We start from the raw sequence: 15122 nt of genomic DNA, 5'->3' as shown, positions 1-15122 counted from the left end.
ATGTATAATGATTATTAGTGAGTATAGGGCTCTTTTTTAAGGTGATGAAAATGTTCTGGAATTAGATAGCAGTGGTGATAATTGTACAACTCTGTAAACACACTGAAATCATTGCATTATACACTTTAAACACACACACACACTTCTCTGCATACGCAAGAAGCAGTGTTGGGACATGCCAGAAAATTCAAACACATGACAGTTAATATATATTTGGTAAATGGCTACCTGAATAGCTGAAATGGTTAATTAAGTAATACTGACTTAATTATTAAAATGGAGTTTGTCACAACATGAGGTCTGTTTAGGGCAGTGAGTGGTGTCACCTCGGACATGCTAACTCATTTTTTTGGTTGATTTTACTTTGTTAAGTGGCATTTAAATATATAAAATAAATATCAAAAATATGTCTTTGTTTTACTATGGTTGCAAATATCAAAACATTTCTATATGTGACACGGCACCAGAGTTAAGTTAGGGTTTTTCAAAATGCTGACACGTCGAGCTCAAAAGGTTTGCCAGCACTGGTCTAGGGGCTGCTTATAGTGCAACTGGAAGGCTCAGAGTTTTTTCACCAAGGTCCCATAGGACAGACCTTCTGTGACTGCATCTCCTACGAGTACTGAACAAAACACACAGGAATGAGAACTACTTGCCATGCAGAACTGACCGTGAATCTAACGACTGAGAGCCACTCCATTCTTCACAAAGCCTGTTTGGATATTTCATTGCAACCTAGTCAATTCTCCAAGCACTCACAATGTCTGTGAAGGTAATAAATAGTACTAGTAAGCAGAGGGAGACAGCCTCCAGTGGTACTTGGAATCATTAGTGTCCGTTCTCCATCTGGAGATCTGAAGTCTTTAGATGTGTTTTTTTTTTTTCCAGCTGATCACAGAGCTTTCACCAGAAATATAATTACAGGGACTCACCATACAGAGAATAATGTTTTGTTTTACAAATAAACCTTATGTAGCGTCATCTTTGCATGAGAACACTGTAGGTCAAACACTCTTCAGCACAAGTTACCATCTTCTTAGGAAATGAAGAAAACCCATCCCACATCCTTCCAGGAAGACTTTCAGATTCTGTATGTTTTGGCCATAGGTTTCTTTGCCTTTGTCGGTATGTAAAATTCAGAGATTTTATGTGTATTTATACATATGCATGTCCAGTCAGTCTCATGCACAGACAAAACAGATAACTCTGTGATGGTTTCTACATACACTGCTGAAGTGAGGGATTTGAACATGCTTTTCTGTCTCTCCTCCAAACCTGGGCATAGCTTGTCTTATAAAATAAGAAGACTGGACTTTCAGAGACTTCAAGACTATACAAAGAAAATGATAGCTATTCATCATTAAAACATTATCATGTAGCTTACTATGTAGAAAAGATTATTTTAATCTCTCCTTATTTTAGCGCTCACCAAGAACTAGCATTAAAATATGCATTAAAAAAAGCAAAAATGACCCAGTTCTGGATCAAGATTGAGCAGATGGACTTCTCCTAACTCCTCTTGATAAGTGTAGCAAAAAACACTGGACAATTATATAAAACACTAGAGGCCTGGTGCATGAAATTCATGCACAGGGGGGTCCCTCAGCCCGGCCTGCACCCTCTCTAATCTGGGACCCCTCAGGGGATGTCTGACTGCTGGTTTAAGGGATCGGGCCTAAACTGGCAGTCAGACATCCCTCTCGCAATCTGGGACCACTGGCTCCTAACTGCTCACCTGCCTGCCTAACCACTCTGCCTTCCTGATCGCCCCTAACTGCCTCTGCCTGCCAGCCTGATCACCCCTAACTGCCTTCCCCTGACAGCCTGATCACCCCTAACCACCTCTGCCTCTACCCCCGCCACTGTGGCTTTGTCCAGAAGGAGGACTGGATGACCAGAAGATGTCCAGTCTATCTGGTCTAATCAGCATATTACCCTTTTATTAGTATAGATAAGAAGGCTCTAAAAGGGGGAAAGAAGAAGGCAAGCCTTGGAACCCAAAGAATGACATGGTAGTGACTTCCTTGGTTTTTCTTTTTGCTTCATACATCCTGAACTGGGTGTTGGAGGATCAGCAACCCAGAAATGGCAACAAGAGGAGACAAAATCATCTCCAAGGACTTGTATGCATATATGCATAAACCATGGACACAGACGATAGTGTGGTGAAGGCCTGGGGTGGGGGGAGTGTGTGGGCTAGAAGGTGTCAATGAAGAAAAAAAATGGTGACATCTTTAATACTTTCAACAATAAGGATAAAATAAATAAGTAAATAAGTAGAACAGATAAAGTTAATATGTAGTGAGAGAATTCAGAACAGTATTTTCCTTTTGAGAGATGGGGATTCACTGGATTAAGCATGATGGAAGTTTCTGATGTGATGAAAACATTTCCCATATTGGTTTGTGTCTATACAGTGTTAAAAATCACCAAATTATATACTTAAAATTTTTGCATTTCACTCTATGTCAACTTTATTTTAGTAAAACAAGAGTATCTATATAATAAAAGCTCAAGTGACTGTTATGGCAGAATGACCAGAATGACCGGTCACTATGATGCACACTGACCACCAGGTGGCAGACGCTATATGCAGGAGCTTCCCCCTGGTGGTCAGAGCACTTCCACAGGGGATGCACTGCTCAGCCAGAAGCCAGGCTCACAGTTGGCGAGTGCAGCGGTAAGGAGCAACGAGAAGGCAGGCGGTAAGAAGCGCAGGGTCCTGGACTGCAAGAGGGATGTCTGCCTGCCAGGGAGTGGGCCTAAGCCATCAGGCGGACATCCCCCGAGGGGTCCCAGACTGCGAAAGGACACAGGCTGGGTTGAGGGACACCCCCTCCCCATGCACAAATGTCATGCACTGGGTCTCTAGTGATAATATATTAAGCAATAGTTCCATGTATGTCACTGTTCCAGTCTCAGATTTTCAAAGCAGAACACAAGTAATGGATATTTATAACTGGTAAATTACTTCCCTACTCACATATAGTTGATATTCCACATTTCACAGGGTAAAGCAAATTTAGGATCAATATTTGCGCTTCTAACTCTTTATATTTGGAAATGAACCAATGAGTTTAAAAATATTCATATCTAAACCATATCATTTGAAGAGTCTTTTTAAAAGAACCAAAAATTTTCTGTGTAGCAAAATAATTGTTATTCTTGCTTTCATTACACATATACACAGGCATACCAAAGAAGTATCCTCTTATTAAACCTGCTGGGGGACTATTTCCCTCCAAATTGCTTTACTGCCCAGCAAGAAATAACACAAAGTTGACTCATTCCCTGTGGCAGGCAGTATTATCCAGTATAGCTACAACAATATCTTTCATCCCACATGCTTTTCTGCAATTGTGACCCTGCCACTCCATCACTGAAAGCTGGAATATAAATCCCCTCCCAGCCAACCTCAGATGGCTATAGTGACTTGCTTATGACCAATAAAATGTGTTGAAGTAATGCAATGGAACTTTGAACTGAAGATGAGAAGAAGCCTTTTAGGTCCTGCTTTGGCCTCTTGGAATATTTGCTCTCTGGATGCTCCTTCTAGTCCTAGATGGAATGCCCAGTGCAATGCTGTGAGAAGCCACAGGCACATGCATAGGCACGCTAATGGACAGGTCCAGCTTAGCTCATCCTGTGTGTTGCCCTACACCAGGCACCAGACATGTGGGTGAAGAAGTCTCCAGATGATTCCAGTTCCCAATCACTCAAGTCTTTCCCAATAAGGATCCATACATTATGAAGCAGAGATAAGCCATTTGAATTTCTGTCACACAGAATCTGCAAGCCTAATAAAGTAGTTATTGGTTTACTCCACTAGTTTGGGGGTGATTTGTTAGGCAGCAGTACAGTACTGAGACATTTTCCTTCAATTTACTTAATGCCCAGAAAGTGATAAAATGAAGTTGACCCCAATTCTTTAAAATGGATTATGATCTCTTCTGACTACATTGTCCTAAAGGAAATTGAAGTACTTGAAGTTCCACGTTTGATTTAACTTTGGGGCTGACTTGGATCATACTTTTAACAATATAGTAGTCTTTTTCCCCAAAAAATTCACTGTTCACTCTCACTGCTTCTGATGACATTCACCCACTTGAATCATGCCATAGTGTGTGTTGAAAATAGCATACAAGCTGGGGGGGGCGGGTCGGTCTTTGTCTTAATATTTAAATTCCAACTTTGCCATCTACCATCTGCTGATATTGGATGAAATTTTGAGAAACATCTGTAAAATTGTTATAGTAATGCTTTATTTATGAGGATCCTTGAGATTATTAGAAATAATGATTAAAGTATATTCCTTGACACAGGGTTGAAGTCCCCAAATTTAGTCATTATTACTAGATGCACTCCCTCCCACATATGGAACATTACTTTATCTATAGACTGATTAAGGCTTATGTTCCTTCTCTACATTACGGCTGTTCTATTCCCTAGAACAAATGATAGGGTATTTTTCATCTCAATTGCTGGTGGTCCTTTATTCATATAATTGGGGCTCTTGGAAGATTCCACACCATTATTTAATGGAAGCTCTTTCTTTCCGAGCATTTAAAACAGCCACTATAGTAGAGAAACTCCTTGAGAAATGCCACAAGGAATTCCTATTAAAAAGTCTAATGAATGTTTTCCAGCTAACATATTATGTTCTAAATTTATATGAACAATCTGAGCAAAAAAGGTCTTGGCAGTCATTTAATGGAATAATTACAAAGGCAAATTCATATGCAGATTATGGACAGTATTCATTTCATTGTACAAGAGAATTTTAAAATTAGTTTCAGAAAAAGGGCACTCCATAATAAACTTTTTAATTTCAAGAGTTGCAAAAGGTAAGGGCTGAACATTACAATAGACCAGGTACCATGTCAACTCTGATATACTACAACACTTCTATACGAGCACATTACAATTCAGAGAGCTAATAATAAAAAGAAGTGATGCTGAGCTGATGAATTGATGCGATGCAATTAGAACTATTAGAATTCACAAGAGTCGACAGGCAATAATCAAACCCCTTTCATGCTGCCCATTGCAATTATCTTTGCACTTAAGAATCAACAAAGCACATAATGACTTGCACTCGATTAAGGAATTTATAAGAAATGGAATGTTAATTAGTATGTAGAAAATTTGGGCCATTTATTTCTTTATAGGACAACAAATTGTAAAACTAGTTAAGTTAAAAACAATCAGTAGTGATAGATGTTTGCTGAATATAATGAGGAACCTGGACAATGGAAATTTCTAATAGTTACAAGTGAATCCATCAAGGAGGACAGGATAAGAAAGAAGTAAGTTAGTGGACAATTGATATCATCATTGATTAATAAAACAGGTAAGTCTTTTCCCAATTTTGACTTTCCCAAACCACAGTATTTCATACTTATTTACACACACACACACACACACACACACACACACACACACACATTTTCTCATGCATAACGCACATCAGATGCAACAAATAGCTATTAACTGTTATCAGTGTGTAATAAATTGTATAGCAAATAAGGAATATATTCTTAGAAAAGGTGGGATTATTAATTCAACATGAATTTTTTTAAAGTTTACTGAGTGAAGATAATGCTTAGTCAACTGGCAATGTTAATAATCATGAAAAGCTGCTATGTAATGGCTGTTTGTTTTTAATAATGTTTATTCATAACAGACATGCACTTGACCTTGAGCAAGAAGATTGAATTAGCTTAATATATCTCAGATACAAATAATAGGCTTTGGCAACACATAAATTAATGAAAATTAATTATTTGTTAAAAATATTTCTTGATATTAGTTAAAAGGTACCATGTTTATAAATGCAAAATGTCAAATGCTACTTTGCAATGCAGACAATTTAATAACATATTTCCCATGCCCAATTTACCATATGAAAAGTTAGTGTAAAATACAAATAGTTGAGGAAGTGTCCACAATGACTGTTGCACTCTGTGAATAAAGAAAACTAAACCAAGATAATACAATAAGCCCCCCACTCAGTTCATAAAACAGTCAGGAAAGGAAATCAATATTTATGAAAATAAATTATTGATTCAATCCCCAAACAAAATCCAATTGTACATAAATAATTCTAGAGTTATTACCTGCATCCTATTTAAAAATAGTATTTATTTTGTGATTGAAAATGATGCAAATTTGCACTGTAAAATTCAAATGTTTAAAATGTGGAAAGTGTTTGAATAACGGTCTATCCAATATGGCACCTGATATTTTAAATTTTAATGACAATAATTACTATATTGAGAAGTTAAAATTTTCCCTACTTCACCACCGGTGAAGAATCTGTGGCAGAGTTTAAAGTTTTCCACCTCTACCTCCTTTCTCATCTTCCTTCTCAGTAACAGAAACTTAATATTTAGCTGTGTTTGTTGTTGCCAAGTATAAAACATTACATTTTCCAGCTCTCTCATCAATAGATGTGGTCATGTGACTAAGTGTTTTGAAGACCCTCAGAAGAAGCTGCAGAATTAGAATGACTTTATTTTGCTCTTCATCTCCTTTTTCTTTCTGTATGTTTATAGAGTAATCACACAACATATTTTCTGAACCTCAAATCGGGGTTATGCATTGTGCCATGTTACAATATTTTAGCATATGGAGTTTAAATAATCTACAGAGTGCAAACAAATGCACAAACCTACAGCTCCTATTGACCCCCTTACTTAGTTAATATGGTTTCACTTAGGATTAGGTTACACAGGCTGTCTAAGCTATAGGTCCATTTTACAAAGCAAATTGTACATATTTTAAATCTACTACTGAGAGTGGCACATTTTACTGAACCTTTCAAAAATTTAAATCAGACACAATTGCGGTGAATGAGATGCAGTCTTTAAAAAAATTTCAGCAAACCCTATAGTCTGCTACTCAAGATGTTTAGATCTTTTCTCACCTTCACCCCACCAAAAATGTGTTAATTGGGTGACAGGGTCAAACATTGCAAAGAAAACCAGATGGAAAAAATAAGGGTATGGCCATTTGACCTAAAAGAAGTTTATTGAATATATAGTCATCAAAATAGCATGTGAAGTTTCAGTATTTAAGTCAGTCATCTTTGAACTGGAGAGTTAAAAACAAAAGAAAGGTCATCTAAACCCATGACATTTATTTACTCAGTTTTTCCTGCAAAATGATCCAGTATGCTAATGACACAATCTAACTATAAAGGCCACATTTCAAAGGCTAAGAAAAAGTTGGAGGCAGATTTTTTGATAAAAAAATTTTTTTCTCTACTTTTTTTTTAAAAGATTTTTATTTTATTTTGTTTTATTTTATTATTTTATTTATTTTAGAGAGGAAGAGAGAGGGAGAGAGAAAAATTGATGTGAAAGCATTAATCAGTTGCCTTCTGCACTGGGGATGGAGTTGGCGACCTGGGCATGTGCCCTGACCAGGAATCAGACTGGAAACCTTTCTGTGCATGGGATAATGTCCAACCAACTGAGCCCCACCTGCAAGGACTTTCTCTTTATTTTGTCATGATGGCTTACTCTTGCAACTGTTTTAGAACAAATACAATACAATTTGCCAGCATTACATTTCCAGAATGATTCTTTTTACTTGACTTCCTGTTTCATTATTGAAAAATAGGTGCTGCTTGGCTCTTTACATTTCTGCCCCTTAATATTAATGATGGTAATAATCAGGTAGTGACAGTACACTCAATGGGTTATAGCTACTTCCTTTTCAGATAAATGCTACCACAACTGTTTTGGTCTTCTTCATTTTGCAAAACATGGAAGCATCCTATGTAATAAAGAGGTAGTATGCAAATTAACCCTCACACTGTAATGTCATCACAAGATGGCGGTGGACACAGCAGGGGTGGGCAGTGGGGGTCGGGCTGGTGGGCCCTCCACAAGGTTTCTGCCAGGGTTCCTGCAGCCCCGTGGGGGCGTGGGGGTCTTGGCGTCCACTTCACGTGGCTTCTGCCGGGGTTTCTGTGGCCCCGCATGTGCCGCTGCGCACGGCCCAGAGGCGGGGCATCAGGGCAGCACTCCAGGACTTGGGGTCGTCCCATGGCTCACTGGCCACATGGGGCGGGACTCTGGGACTTGGGGCGGTCCCATGGTGCGGGCGAGGGGTGAGGGAAGGGGTCCTGGGTCTCACGTGATTTCACACAACGGGTTACTAGTAATTAAATAATTTAACAAATGCTCATGGCTTGGAACACAGCTGGGGGTGACAGGTGCAGCGGGGCCAGGATGAGCAGCAGTGTCTCCGTGTCTGGCCCCAGCTCGGGCTCCTCCTCAGCCGCCTGCCGCTTGGGCACTGCTATATCCCTTGGAGGATGTCGGTCTGCCAGTTTCAGTTTCAGCCTGATCCCCCAGGCCTGCAGAGATCGGGCTGAAACCAGCCGTCTGGCATCCCCCAAGGGGTCCCAGATTGCAGAGAGGGCACAGGCCAGGCTGAGGGTGCACGAATCCGTGCACCGGGCCTCTAGGAATTAAATAACAAATGTTAAAACAGCAAGAATCATCAAGAAAATAAAAAGACAAGTTACAAAATGGGTTAAAATATTTACAAATCATATATCTGATAAAGGGTTAATATCCAAAATTTATAAAGAACCCATATAAGTCAATAGAAAATAATGAATTAAAAAGTGGGCAAAGGGTATGGATATTTTTGCAAAGAAGACAAAGAGATAGGCAACAGGTACCTGAAAAGGTGCTTAACATCACTAATCATCAGAAAAACACAAATCAAAACATAATGACATATTACATCGTACAGTACTTGTTCAATGACTATCACCAAAAAGACAAAAGATAAATGCTGATGAAGATGTGAAGAAAGGGAACCCTGTGCACTGTTAGTGGGATTGAAAATTGGTACGATCATTATGGAAAACAGTATGGAGGTTCCTCAAAAAAATTAAATAGAAGTACAATATGATCCAGCAATTTCACTTCTGGGTAGATATACAAAGGAAATGAAATCACTATGTTGAAGAGATACCTGTAGGTCCATGTTCACTGCAACATTATTTACAATAACCAAGACATGGAAACCACCAAGTGTCTATCAACAGATGAATGGATAAAAAAAATATGGTATATAAATGCAGTGGAATACTATTTAGCAATAAAAAGGATGCCAATCCTGCCATCTGCAACAACATGTATAAAACTTGAGGGAATTATTCTAAGTTAAATATGTCAGACATTCATACTCACACACAGTACAGATTAATACTACATCTGTCCAGGTGCCACTATCTAAAAGGACAGGGAGAGCATACAGAAAAAAAATGAAGTCCTGATGCTGATCAACACTTGAAAAAATATTCAACCAAGCCACTATTTAATAAACTTAAAACATCTATTAGAAAAGACTAAATAATATATGAAACTCAAACCTACTCATGATCCAGGAAATTGCCACTGGCATAAACACTGGCAGGATTACATGTCAAGAGTCTTAGGTACTCATGGTTCCCAGCACATTCCTACCTTTTTGAGAGTCTATACATTGTTGGAAAAAAATAGATTGGCAACAATAGGAAAGTTTACTTATGCAGGACAATACTGATGATGTAGTGTTTTAGTAAAAACATAAAGACACTCTACCATCTACACTATTATCTTCAGTATACAGACAGCAGACATAGGTAGAAAAAAGAAGAAAATACCAAATACAAAATGTTCACAGTAATTCTCTCTGGGCACTGAGTTTATGGCTAATTTTTATTTTTTCCCTGTGTCTTCTAATAAATATATTCACTCAGAGCTGATGTGTCTACAAAGTTTATAATTTGTTACTTAAAGAAGAGTTACTTTAAATTTTTAATATTGGAAATTTCTAAAATAATCACAGAAAAAATACATTTCAAAAAGCTATCATTTGGTTACCTGGGAATTTAGTGAGGAGTGGAATAAAAGAACACTAACTTAGAGAAACTGATTGATGTGCATTAAGTCTACACTCTGTAAAACTTGGTTTCAGGCCAAGGATTCAAGTGTCTGGTGGATAGTCTTGCTCCTATACCCTTAATGTTGATAAGGCTTATCTCTCTTCATACAACAAAAATATAATGTATATTTTAAATATTTCACTATCTTCTAATAGCAACACAGTAATGAGACATAATATATTTAAGGCCCAAATAATAGTGCTCAAAGTTTAAAAATCTGTAATATTATAAAATTATATATACATAGTTTTTTTTTTTTATAATAAACAATATTTGTTAGTATTCACTTGGTGTCTACTATAAAAAGTCAATTTCCTTCTTTGGGGCCTTACTTTGAAAAACCAAACTTTAGGCAAAAAAAACCTTCATGGATTACTGCCAAGCTTAATGAGGAAAGTAGTGTAATAAAGGTACCTTCTAAAGAAATGATTACTCAAACAGAAAGAATAGAGAAGCCCAGCAAAGCATGCAAAGAGCCAAACTAGCAATGAGAATCAAATTAAGGGCCTTCTGAGAGTGAGCAACACCCTCACCCCTGTGAGGGGGCTGGGCAGCACTTATCCTGTCTGCCTAGTTTCCTAAAGGTTTACTCTTTGGATGCCTGGGTCCTAAAGGCCTCACATTTCAAAGGCTTCTTACTTAGTCCTCAACAGGTTCCTCAATATGTTGCAAATATACTGTATTTCTGGCAAGGCCTACATCCCTCATCTCCTAAACCTTTTCTGATGGTGTCAGACCTGCATGGATAAGGCTTGGGCACCTTGGGGCAGGAGGGAGAGGCAGAGGAATGCTTATGGGGCCTGTGCATTGTACTAAGTGCACATTGTACCTGATGCACAGTTTCCTTTCTGCTCAGTCCTGGCCAGCAATGAAAGACAACTTAAAACCCAGTATTAGAAGACATGTCCCAAACTTGGGAATGGGTGAAGAATACTCTCTCAGGGAAATGCTAAGCTTGACTTAATACAGATTGCACTATTTTGCAAATCTTAGATGCAAAAATTAACCCAAAGATTTTGTCTAGTAGAGATAGATGCAAATGATGTCTCTTCAATAAAATAAATAATCCTCAAGATTATGGTTGATGGCTCTGGAAGACATTTACCAGTTTTGCATCTAACTCAGAAATCTTATTATAACATCTCTTTTGAAGTTGCCATATGTACCTAGCTCCCCAAATAGTTTTTAGACAGTAACATTTGACTAGTTTCCTCATTAATTAATAAGTTAAATGAAATATCTAATTAATATTTGTTTATATTATGTTGTTATATAATATTTTTAGCATTTGCAAATTATTCTTTAATACCACATAGCTCCAAATTGAGAGAATTTCTACAAAATAATTGACCTATACTCTTAAAAATGTCAAGATCATGAAAAACAGGGAAAGGCTGAGGAATGGTTACAATCTGGGAGGAATCTGACAGATAAATACAAACAGTAATCCTGGGTCAGATCCTGGACCAGAGTGGTTTGGTTATTTTTTGTTTGTTTTTATTTCATTGTAAAGGGAATCATTGAAATAATTAGTAACACTCTTATAAGATCTACACGTTAGATAATAAAATTTAATCATGATCACTGTTAATTTCCAATGTTAATTTCATGGTACTGTGATTATGTAATAAGAAATGTACACTAAAATATTTAAGGGTAATAGCCATCAAGTCTGCAAGTTACTATCAAATAATTCAGAAATTAACAATCCACAAATATTATTTATAGGTGATATAATGTCTAAAAATGTGAATGTGTGAAGATAGCATCAATTGGTAAATTGATAAAGGGTATGCTGGAAATCTTTGTACTGTTTTTATAACTTTTCTGTGCGTAAAATTTTTTCAAAGTAACATTTTTAAAATAACATCACTTAAATAAGAATCAAGTTAGAAAATGCGTAAGTCATGGATTGAGGATCCTCAGTAACATCACTAATAAAAAACCCTCTGTAATCTCCCTGGTTTCTGCAAGCCTTCATGATGCAAGCTTTTTTTCTAACCAAAGCTTGGAAAGATTCAGCATTGTCATCTGATTGCTATTCCAGTGATTTTGCTGATACCAGATGCTGTTTTTCACTATAGACATGAATTGGAGGTTTTCCAACTTCTTCCTTGGGACCTACCAAGGGACAGAGGGCTGTGCGACAGGGTGGAGGCCTGACAGTGGGGCTGAAGGGATGAGAAGATGGGGGTGGGAACCAGTGGGCATGATTTATTTACACATTGACCATTTATTGACCATTCATTGGCCATTTCTACCATTGTGTTTTGATACAATAGTGTAATTCAGGCCGAAAGAACTGCTTGGGCAGAAATAATTATGGCTCTATCAGCCAAGTTAATTTTGTAAAAATTTTGGAAGAACTACATGCAAAGTAATACTCTATTACATATTTCTGTGGATGCAGGCAAACTATAAAATGGTGAGACAGAAAAGTAAAGATGAAAGAGGGGAGAGAAGAAAGATTAGATGAGAGGGCACTAAATAAACAGGCAGACCCAGGGTTTGCTGGTGTCCAGTGGACTTATTGTTATGCACAATTGAAAACTCTAATCTGCTTCTTCAACCTCACTGTCTCTCAACCCGGCCACTTGGACAACGCCAGGAATGACAGTCCTGTCCCTGTTAATAAGACTCTTAATTAGCTTAGCATTGTGTTTGACACCAAAAATTCACTGTGGAGTTAGGAACCAGTTTGTTAGGAATGTTGCAAACTATAAAAATCTAAAAGGTTTTAAAATATTAATAGTATTTGAATGGTTTTCTCCCAGATGGCCACACAGCTGACTACAGTTCTTTCCTAGAACCCTCTGCTGTTTATCCTCCAAATGTCCCCAGTATAAAGCAGCTTTAATCTTTTGTTGCTGCTGTAAAATTTGATCTGCTATGGGACAACATAACTGTCAGTACCTGGATGTATGGAGTGAGAAGCGGACAGAATAATCCAGGATGGTTGTCACTAATCATTCAGTTTATGGCCCGGTGATAATGGGATTCCTGATTATTAGCAAAACCCCTCACACTGGAAGCTGCTTAGCTTGGAGCCCAGGAATGTGGCTGCGTCAGGTAGAACTGGCACTGGTAGGGGCAAGTGAGCCTCACTTTCTGCCTATCTGTTCCGGGCCCCCAATCTATTAAAGGCTTATGAGTGTTCACTGTACAATATCAGTGGTGCCAAGCAGAAAGGAACAGCAGTTTGATCTGAAGGATTTAATTCTGTTTTGTACATGTTCTTGTAAAAGTTATGAAAAGGGGCTGTGAATTCAAATATAATTCATAGGAGTTACTGTCCTGGTGTTCGGGTTTTCTAGCAGTGCTGGGAGGCAAGCCCAGGTGATGTCCCAGGTTATATGTGCAGACAACAAGAGTGAGCAAAAAAGAAAAAGAAGTCTGCCCAGCATGGCTCAGTGGTTGAGCATCAACCTATGAACAGAGAGGTCATGGTTCAATTCCCAGTCAGGGCACATGCCCAGGTTGCAGGCTCAATCCCCAGTGTGGGGCATGCTGGAGGCAGCCAATCAATGATTCTCTCTCCCTCTTCTTTCCTCTCTGAAATTAATTTTAAAAAATTTAAAAAAAACACAAAAAAAGAATTGAAGAAAGAGGAGACAGAGAAGAAGAATGAGAGAGTTGGAAAGAAAGGGATAAGAAACGGAGAGGAGGGGGAAAGAAAGAATAAAAGGTAATGATATGAAGGAGGAGGAGTTCACGAAAAATGAGAAATGGGATATGAGAAAGAAGAGGTTGTTGTGTGCTTAAAATTTTCCATGAATCAGGCAACATTTCACCCCCAAAACTGAGATATTCCTGCTTCCTGTTTCATCTTTGGGCCAGAGCTTTGTCTTTCCTAGACATTGCTCAGAAGGGCATAAGCAAGGTTTTCCTCCTTTATGCTCCCCTTTCTCTGTTTTCATAGCTGACAAAAACATTTCTGATTGGCAGAGGATGTTTTCTTTAGACAAGTGGGACAGCTTATTTCACGGTTGTGAGGGTGAGAGGTTTGGGGCGCAGCGCAGTATTGGTTGCATCTCTTGACTTCAAATGCAGTGGGGGACAAGTTTCCGGACTTCCCACTACACACACCTGCAGAGTCCTCAGCTTTTCTGTCTCAGTATTTTCTCTGAAGCCCTGGACAAATACTCAACCTGTGTCTGTAAGCTCTTTCCAGAAGGGCACACATGTGAATGTCCCCAGAGTCAATGCTCAACCCTTGTGGGATGGGGGTTGTGGAATAGATATTTCCAACTGGTCTTGGTAGGGACAGTTCTGAGGTAAATTTACACAGTTGCTCGGAGAATCCCCAATGGAAATGAGCCCCAGATTTGTTTTGATCAACACCTGAGGATTATGTTTATTGGTGTTTATTAATTTTTTTAGGTAGACAGGAAGGGAGAAAGGGAGACATCAATCAGTAGAAACATCCAGCAGTCACTGACTAGGGAGCAAACCAGCAAACTAGGTATATGCCCTGATCAGGAATCAAACCTATAATCTTTTGGTGTATGGGATTACTCTCCAACCAACTGAGCTACCCAGCCAGGCCATGTGCTCCAGGTTTCAACAGCTTTCTTTCAAATTTTAGTCTCCCCACTTCCTCACTTTAGTTTCCTGGTATCACTTTTCAAACAAATTGCAGTCTGTATTAACTATATTTTCTAATTTTCTGTATTCTTGATGTCCTGGTATCAGGGACCTTGCTGAGGATGGCTAGGAAATTTTTAAGAGGTCTTAAGTGACTTGCCTGGGAGCATGCTTTTAATATGCAAAACAACAAATCCAAAGACCCAGTCCTTGGAACCACCTCCTCTATCTGGCTCTTACACTCCAGCAAGTAAGATTCCTCTGTTTTAATCATTTCAAGGTCAGATACTAGACAATTCTCCATGGTCCCTCTATCCAAGAGCCCACTAAAAGTACTTAAACTAGCCAATCATAAGCCTGCTAGCACTGCCTTGTCTTGCATTCCCTTCAGAAACCACAATAAAGGCTCTTTTCCATGCTTTTCCCTCCCTCCTGCGTCCTGACCAATCCTGGGGCTTCCCCGTGTGGTGCTGCATGGCACGGTGTGCCCCCTCCTCTTATGGGCTATGAGTAGCAAACTGGCAATAACCTCCCCATATGTTGACCTCATGGACCTAAATAATAATAAAAAACCTACATTTTAAAACAC

The 15122-nt window shown here is 38.6% G+C and overlaps 1 protein-coding gene across 2 annotated transcripts in view; it reads right to left on the bottom strand.

Moving 5' to 3' along the window:
* The window catches only part of MACROD2 (mono-ADP ribosylhydrolase 2), a 1927670-nt gene that overhangs the window by 812631 nt on the left and 1099917 nt on the right, over positions 1–15122 (bottom strand). The gene's annotated exons all lie outside the window — the stretch shown is intronic.

This window comes from Myotis myotis, unplaced genomic scaffold (genome assembly GCF_014108235.1).
Source record: "Myotis myotis isolate mMyoMyo1 unplaced genomic scaffold, mMyoMyo1.p scaffold_m19_p_9, whole genome shotgun sequence".
Lineage (NCBI taxonomy): Eukaryota > Metazoa > Chordata > Mammalia > Chiroptera > Vespertilionidae > Myotis > Myotis myotis.
This window is presented reverse-complemented; position numbering and strand designations above follow the sequence as displayed.